Source organism: Eutrema salsugineum, unplaced genomic scaffold (genome assembly GCF_000478725.1).
Source record: "Eutrema salsugineum unplaced genomic scaffold, Eutsalg1_0 scaffold_15, whole genome shotgun sequence".
Classification (NCBI taxonomy): Eukaryota; Viridiplantae; Streptophyta; class Magnoliopsida; order Brassicales; family Brassicaceae; genus Eutrema; species Eutrema salsugineum.
Window position 1 is genome coordinate 6,041,581 of NW_006256867.1, and position 9,048 is coordinate 6,050,628.

The 9,048-nt window shown below is 40.1% G+C and overlaps 2 non-coding genes across 2 annotated transcripts; both read left to right on the top strand.

Moving 5' to 3' along the window:
- The first annotated feature begins 212 nt into the window (after positions 1 to 212).
- On the top strand, positions 213 to 319 carry LOC112088302. The gene has a single exon (XR_002900465.1). It is a non-coding gene; the product is annotated as a small nucleolar RNA R71 (small nucleolar RNA).
- A 7,876-nt stretch (positions 320 to 8,195) lies between these two features.
- LOC112088265 lies at positions 8,196 to 8,303 on the top strand. The gene has a single exon (XR_002900431.1). It is a non-coding gene; the product is annotated as a small nucleolar RNA R71 (small nucleolar RNA).
- Positions 8,304 to 9,048: the final 745 nt, after the last annotated feature.

Consider the following 9,048-nt stretch of genomic DNA (forward strand, 5'->3'; position numbering starts at 1 on the left):
TAAGCTTTTCATCTGAGCTTTAACCCTCTGATCTGTTTTTCCTGTCATAATCTTCACCATATGTGTCATTAGACATGGCCAAATTCACCACAACTTCCATAGCAGATGTAATCTCTTTTGCCAAGAAATTACCATTGGAGACTGTGTCTAATTGATTCATTATCTGTGGTAAAGCTCCTTTATACAGTGTAGAAAGTAGAGAAGCATCAGAAAAACCATGGTGTGGACACTGATTGGTGTAGCTTCTACACCTCTCCCAAGCTTCCCCAAAGCTTTCATTGTTATGTTGCTTGAAGCTTGAAATTTGGTTTCTCAGCTTAGCTGTCCTAGAAGTAGAGAAGAACTTGGATAAAAAGGCAAGTTTGCACTGCTCCCAAGTCTGTATGGAACCTCTAGGCAGGTTCTTTTCCCATTGGTGTGCCTTGTCTCCTAGACTGAAGGGGAAAAGCCTAAGCTTGAAGCTATCTTCAGAGACACCATTGATTTTGGTGAGGTCACAAACTCTGTCAAACTGGTCTAGGTGCTCCAAAGGATCCTCCATTGGCAAGCCATGAAATTTACAGATAAAGTAAGTAAAAGCGATTAACAAAGGACAATGGAAACAAGAAAATAAGCGAATGAAAAGCAGAGGAATGCAAAGGTTGTAAGCAATTAAAGACAAACGTTGGGCATCAAGGGTAATTCGCAGGGGTTCATGGACTAAGCTATGTCAATTTTAAACAAGTGATAAAGGTAATCAACTACGTATGTTCTAGAACTCGAGGCACATAAGTATGAATAGCCTACTTTCGCAGCACTAAACAACTATCTCTCGCAACCCTGATCAGTAGGTTTCCACTCTGATCCTGGAAGGGAGAAGATGCAATAGCAGAACAAGACTCATCAACATTCACAACTCAACTACAGGTAGGTTTCCACTCCTATAGAAGAATTGCTCGTTTCACCCAAGTTCAGACAATTGATAGTAGGAATTTTTCAATCCTTGATCAATTCCTCAACTACTCATGTCATTGTAGCACTTGAGGTATCAATCCAAATGGAGAGATTCTAGACACTAGAACTATGAGGAGCTATCTTAATTCAAGTCTAATAAGCAGATGAGTTGGTAACAAGGTGATCTAAAAACATAAAGCAAACAAGAACAAACAGTAATTAAGAATTTAACAAGCAAGAGAAACTAAACAAACACCCAAATTCAAATAAAGAGAAAGCTAAACCTCTAGACTTCCAAATCAGATTAATTCATTCTCATGACAAAAATCCCTTTGTTAATTACCAATTCAAGACTAATTCCCATTAGATGAATAAAAAATCAACAAGCATATGACCAGACAGCCTCTTGGTGCATCAAAATAAGAGCTAAGAAAGACTGAATCTTATACAGAAAGATAAAGCAAACATCACATGATCTCAAATTCCAATTAACTTAGAACTCTAATCTAGATTAATCCTCTCATGAAGGCATTAACCTCTACACTAATCCATTTTCAAACCAAATCATCATTTGTGAAATATGACTCAATGAGCATTAAGAAACAGTTCTAATATGTCATTCATGCATTTAACAATCATTCCCATGATGAAAAAGGCATAAACCCTTAAGTTAGCTCATTCAGGCATTTCATCAAACACCTTGTGGATGGAGAAATGCCTAAGTTCTAGATCAAGCTTATAATGAGAGATCTAGCATTAGGATCAGCTAACTAAGGAAAGGAGAAGAGAATCTAAGCTTAAACAATCATTAATCTACATCTAAGCACCCTAATCTACACACTTAAAAGCTTAAAAGAAGACTACTCACTAATCATGATGAACACACCATTTCTTTTGCAAGAGGTGATGTTAATCATGATTAGAAGCAAAGATAAGAAGATGAGATGATAAGAAACAGACTTAGATTGATTAAATCCTTGAGAAATCTCTTAACAAACTCGTTTTTACACTAAAAAAGAAAGAAAACTAGAGAGAAAACCTAGCTCCCCCCTTAGAAAAAAACCCTAAAAAGCATATATAGTGTCTCTTGTGGACCGGGTCAGCCCAGGAAAAACTGGGTCAGCCCAGGAAAAACTGGGTCATGACCCGACTTTGATGGATAGTGGTGTGGTTTGCCACGGTCAGATGATGCTTGGCCAGACCGTAGCAAACTGACAGTGTCAAAGTTCTTGGACAGATTCTTCATGATCAAGGTTGCCATGGCTTGATTTATACCATGTCTAGTGGCCACGTCTCTTCTTTTCTGGGTTTGGGTGATGAACTTCTTGGATTGCCACGTTCTTGATCTGGACCGTTTCATGTTGGGCGTGGCAAAGTGTTGATGATTCGGTGATTGCCAAGGCCAAACATCAGGCCGTGCTTCAAGACCATGTCAAATCCCGACCATGACATTATGGGCGTGTCAAAGATCTTCATTGCTTGTCGTGGTCAGGTCCAAGGCCGTGCTTCAAGACCATGTCAAATCCCGAGAGTTTTCATATTATGCCACGGCCAAGTTTAGGCCGTGGCATTATCACCGTATCAAATCATGACACTTAGCACCTTATCCACTCATAGACGTCTGGCTGATATGTATGTCTCTCGCCTTCCTTAACTCTCATCTCACGACTCCAAATCCAATGATTCGACCTGTTCTGGGACTGTGACTCTATCATATCCAACTTTGATGAAGGGTTCGGGTTCAGATGACGTCGGCAAGGGCTCCGTTCCACCGGTTCTTTGATGCGCGTTGCTTTGGTCCTTTATCCGCTCCGAGACATGTACTGCTTCTTATCGCCGTAACTTTCAGCTCAAAACTCCAAATAGGACGATCTAAAGTGTTCTGGAAACTAAATTCGAGGTTCTTGATTCGTTATGAAGACTCCGGAGGCTTAATCCTGGTGAACGCCCTCCTTCTCAGGTGATAAAGTTGAGGGATCGTCGGCTCCATAACACTTGTCCGAGTCTGATGCACATAAGGTGATGGTCTCTCCATGTCTTTTGTACCAATTGCTCCCAATTAGCTCCAAATGACCTGTAAACACTCCAAAAGTGCAAAACTCTCTAGGACCTAATGCAATTCCTAACTAAAGACAAAAGCAAAGACAAATATATGTAAAACTACCTAAATGTATGCATGAGACTCAATATTTGGACAAAAATATAATCCTAAACATGACAAAATGTGAGTATATCAACTCCCCCACACTTGTCCTTTGCTTGTCCTCAAGCAAACAAGAACAAATGAGAGAGAGAGAGGTTGAATGCATGGGAGTTCATATTTCATTTGAGAGAAGTGACCACTAAGAGAATTCAAGTTCATGCTCAATATGCAATGCAAAACCATACTTTGGTGTATCAACTCAACAGTAGAGTTCACTTTCACTCAGAGTTTTCGTAGGCATTGTGTCGGATTTCTTCTAACTCGTGGAGTTGAAGTAATCTTCTTTCTCCAGCTGTTTTCAGATTCATGTTCATCTCCTTGATAGTCCATTGCGCCTTATACTCGAGCTCTACTGGAAGGTGACATGCCTTTACTTGATTCGAGTTAGATCTTTCGTAGGCATTGTGTCGGATTTCTTCTAACTCGTGGAGTTGAAGTAATCTTCTTTCTCCAGCTGTTTTCAGATTCATGTTCATCTCCTTGATAGCCCATTGCGCCTTATACTCGAGCTCTACTGGAAGGTGACATGCCTTTCCGTAAACTAGATTGAATGGTGTTGTTCCTAATGGCGTCTTGAATACCGTTCGATATGCCATAATGCATCGTCAATCTTGGTAGACCAATCTTTGCGATGAACTGCAGTTGTTTTCTGCAAAATCGACTTGATTTCTCTGTTTGAGATTTCTAGTTGACCGCTGGTTTGGGGATGGTATGGAGAAGCAACTTTATGTGTAACTCCATTCTTTCTAAGAAGATTCTCGAAAACTCTGTTGATGAAGTGCGATCCTCCGTCGCTTATCACAATTCTAGGAACTCCAAAACGCGGGAATATAACAAATTTAAACAGCTTCATGACAACTTTCGCATCATTGGTGGGACTGGCGACTGCTTCTCCCCACTTAGAGACGTAGTCTACTGCTACTAAGATGTATTAGTTTCCAAAAGAATTAGGAAAGGGTCCCATAAAATCTTTGCCCCAGACATCGAAGATTTCGACTTCGAGAATAAAATTTTGAGGCATCTCATTCCTTTTGCTTATGTTACCCATCCTTTGGCATTTATCGCATCGGGATATATAAGCTTGAGTATCTTTGAACAAAGTAGGCCACCAGAAACCTGCTTGTAAGATCTTTGAAGCAGTTTTAAAAGTTGCAAAGTGTCCTGCGTAAGACGAGCTATGGCATCCGAATAAAATCTCTTCCATTTCTTCTTCAGCCACGCATCTTCGGAATAACCCATCAGCACATATCTTATAGAGATAGGGTTCATCACAAAAATAATGTCTAACGTCTTTCAGAAACTTTTTCTTCCTATAACCAAAGAATTCTGGTGGTTCTACATAAGCTGCTAGGTAATTCGCTATGTGCCTAAACCATGGGGTGTTGAAAGCATCTGCTCGTCGCATGAGTTGACGTGGTGGTGTGGTATTGGCATTGGGGCTAGTATCTATTGCATAGATGTTTTCTTCAGGCAAACTGTCATTTAAAGGCAATCTTTCTTCAACTTGAATTCGTGAAAGATGGTCTGCAACTCCATTATCTGCTCCTTTCCGATCTCGAATTTCGATATCGAATTCTTTCAGTAGGAGGATCCATCTTATCAACCGAGGTTTAGCATCTTTCTTAGACATTAAATACTTGATTGCAGCATGATCAGTATGAACTATGACCTTAGATCCTACGAGATAAGAACGAAATTTCTCAAATGCAAATACGACAGCTAGAAGTTCTTTCTCTGTTGTAGCATAATTGCATTGAGCTTCGTCTAGAGTTCTGCTTGCGTAGTAGATTACGTGCAGTTTCTTATCTTTTCGTTGGCCAAGCACTGCTCCGACTGCATAGTCACTTGCATCGCACATGATTTCGAACGGGAGTTCCCAATTAGGTGCTTGCACGATAGGAGCGGAAACAAGGGCTTCTTTGATCTTATGAAACGCGGCTAAGCACTCATCATCGAACTCGAAGTTCGTTTCCTTGCAAAGCAAACGCGTAAGAGGTCTAGCTATTTGAGAAAAATCTTTAATGAAGCGCCTATAGAATTCTGCGTGTCCTAAGAAAATACAAATTCCTTTTACGTTTGTGGGAGGTTGTAGGCTGGTCATGACTTCGATTTTAGCTTTGTCAACTTCAATTCCTTTTCCTGAAATTCTGTGCCCAAGCACGATTCCGTCTCGTACCATGAAGTGACATTTTTCCCAATTTAATACTAAGTGCTTATCTTCACATCTTTGCAGAACTTTACCAAGATTAGCCAAGCGTTTCTCAAAAGAAGATCCATAGACGGAGAAATCATCCATGAATACTTCCATGAAATCCTCAATAAAATCTGTGAAGATCGACATCATGCACCGTTGGAAGGTAGCAGGTGCATTACACAATCCAAAAGGCATACGTCGGTAAGCGAATGTCATTACACAATCCAAAAGGCACCGCTGGAAGGTAGCAGGTGCCTTATGGACAAGTGAATGTCATTTTTTCTTGATCCTCCAGGCGAATAGGAATTTGGAAAAATCCGGAGTATCCATCAAGGAAGCAATAGTAGGGGTGATTAGCTAATCTTTCTAGCATTTGATCTATGAAGGGAAGTGGAAAATGATCTTTCCTAGTTGCTCCATTCAGTTTCCGGTAATCGATACACATACGATGTCCAGTTACTGTTCTTGTAGCGATCATTTCGTCTTTATCATTTTTAATGACAGTGACTCCTCCTGTCTTCAGAACAACATGAACTGGGCTAACCCAAGTGCTATCTGAGATAGGAAAGATTATTCCAGCTTCTAAAAGCTTCATAATCTCCTTTTTGACAACATCCATGAGATTAGGGTTCAGTCTCCTTTGACTTTCGATTGAGTTTTTAGCATTGTCCTCTAAATTTATCTTGTGCATACAAAGATCTGGAGAGATTCCAGGTATGTCTTCAAGTGAATATCCTAAGGCTTTTCTATGCTTTCTCAGCTCAGTCAACAGCATTGTGGTTTCTTCTTCTGTCAAACCAGAGTTTATTTTGACAGGATAAATAGAATTTGGTCCAAGGAAAGCGTACTTAAGTCCGACGGGAAGAGGTTTAAGCTCTGACTTTAGGGGCTTTAAGCTCGCTCCAAGGATCATTAATTGCTGCAGCAGTGTCTTTAGGAGGTGTAGGAATGTTTGTTTGGTCCTTAAGATCTAGATAGTTTAGAGGTTTCCTATAAGTTTCGGACTTATCAAGCATACGTGCGCATTCACCTGAAATTTCTTCAAGGAAATTGCGTTCATCTTTTGCAGGTGAAAGCGTGACACTTAAAGGGTTGTCTAGAAGCAGATCTTCATAGACTTCCTCAATAATTTCGTCTAACTCATCAACCCAAAAAATTTTGCCATCCAGAGTCGGTTTATCAAAACTTTTGTTCATGTCAAACTGCATAACTAGGCCGGCTAGATGAAGGTCAATTTTTCCTTCAGGAACATTGGTTATGGCTCCGCCTGTAGATAGGAATGGTCATCCAAGAATAAGGGGATCCTTAGGTTCTCTTTCAAGTTCTAGAACTACGAAATCGGTGGGTATGGAACATTTTTCGATTTCGACAGGAACATCAATTAAGATACCTACAGGTTGTCTAACCGAACGATCAGCTAATACTAAGGAAATTTTAGTAGGCTGGAAAGTATGGTGTCCTAAACGTTTTGCTACTGAAAGAGGCATCATGTTTATGCTAGATCCTAAATCACAGAGAGCACACTCAAAGACTACATCATTGATGGTGCATGAAAGTACAAAGCTTCCAGGATCGTTTTTCTTTTCAGGGATTCAGCTTTGCAGGATAGAACTACATTCATGGGTTATCATCATAACGCCTTCTTCAAGAGTTAAAGAATTAGTTAGAATACCCTTAATGTATTTTCTTAAAGCAGGAATCATAGCACAAGCTTCTACGAAATGTAATCTCACGTTTAATTGATTGATTAGCTCTTTCAGCTTAGCTTTTTCTTTCTCTTTCTTAGGGGCTCTTAAGGCTCTAGGATATGGAGGTTTAGGTTTATAGACACGAGTTGGTGGAGATGGAATTGGGTCTTCTCCAAGGATTTCCCGGGATGGATCTTCTCTTACTTCTTCTCCATCCTTTTCTCCTACCACTTCTTTTTCAATGTCTTCAACCGTGATTCTTTCTCTTTCTTTTTCATTTTCCTTACCCTTTTCCTCATCTTTGGGATCTTTAGGAAATTCAGGCTCTTTGTAAGCTAATCCACTCCTAAGTATGATAGCTTTCACAAGATCGGAGGGATCTGCTTCACTTGAGTTTTCGAAAGAATTTTCACTTGGCTCCTTTTCAGAATTTTCTAAGTTTTTAGAATTAGTTTTGATCATTATGCTAAGGAGGGTGGAAAATTTTTCATTGAAATCTTCTTGCATCGTTTTTAGTTCAGATCTAAGATCACTAATTCCTTGAGACCTAGATTTTTCAAGCTCTAGAATTCTTTTGTTTAGGTTTTCAGCTTCAGAAGAGGGAAAACTAGGATATGAAACATGATTAGATTGAATAGCCAAGATTGGTTCGGAAGTTGATTTCCAGACAAGCTCGGAAGACAGTTTCCCGTGGTCAGAAGGCTCGCGACCGCGGTGAAACAGGTCTTGGCCGTGGTCGGAAACAGCATGACCGCGGTGAAAGCTTGGTTTGCCGCGGTCCGAATGAATGGACCCACGGTGATCAGAAACGAATGGAAAATCTTGAATTTGATAGACTTCTGCAGTGTTCACCATCCCTTGATCATATGAATCCATTGGGTTGTCCCAACCGTCAAAGTTACACGTATTGTGTGCCTTGTTTGGTTGTTGCAATCCAAGATGACTCATTATGTGATGGAGACACTTCATAACTTCCGAAATTTTTTCTTTCTTCTCAGGAAGTGCAGAATTACCAAAGGTTACTTGATTTCGGATGCTGTTTGCGAAACTTTTGATGAAAACATGAGCATCTTCTACAGATCTAGTTGAGAAATCTCCATTACTTGTTGTATCGAAAGAGTGTCGTAACTCTGGAGTTATACCGCGATAGAAGATACCCAGCAGGTATTCCTCGGTATATCCATGGTGTGGACAATCTCTTTGATATTCCCTAAATCTTTCCCAAGTATCTAAAAGATCTTCATCTTCTTTTTGTTTATAAGTTCTTATCTTGTTTCTTAAGAGATTTGAACGATTTCTAGTGTAAAAACGATTTAGGAAAGCAGTTCTACATGCTGCCCACGTTTTTAGTGAAGCAGGTGGCAAAGATTTTAGCCATTTGCTGGCATTATCTCTAAGAGAGAATGGGAAAAGACTACACTTGTGGTAATCCCCATTTGCTGTAATGGTTGCACATAATTCTTCGAACGTCTCGATATGGTCTATCGGGTTTTCTAATGAATAACCATAGAATTGATTTTGTTGAACTAAATGGATATAGGGTACCTTAATTTCGGTTTTGCCACCCTCTGGTAAGGCTGGTTGAATAGCTCTTCGATCTCCCAAGAATTTCTCGAGTGAATCAAAACTTCCAATCATTTCATCATCATCTTCATGTTTTGCCGATCCGACTAGCTCGTTGTCATCATAGATCGGTTCTTCAAACTCATCATCAGTCAGGTCATCATCATCGATCGGCTCACCATCCACACGATATGGTGGATCACCAAGAGTTCCAGGAACATGTTCCCGGTCTCTCATCGCAGAGAAACCTGAAAAATTCAAAAGAAAAAGTAAAAGTAAACAAGTGTTCTAATGGATTTAAGCTGGGATTCGCAACGAAACAAATCAAAGTCCCCGGCAACGGTGCCAAAAACTTGATTGCGGTTGTAAACAGGGTTGGTCGGTTTTCGTTTTACTAAGCTTCAGGTTTTAAATTTATAACCCCTAAATGTCTGCAAGTGCACAGATGTGCGCTGTAGTACTTAGGG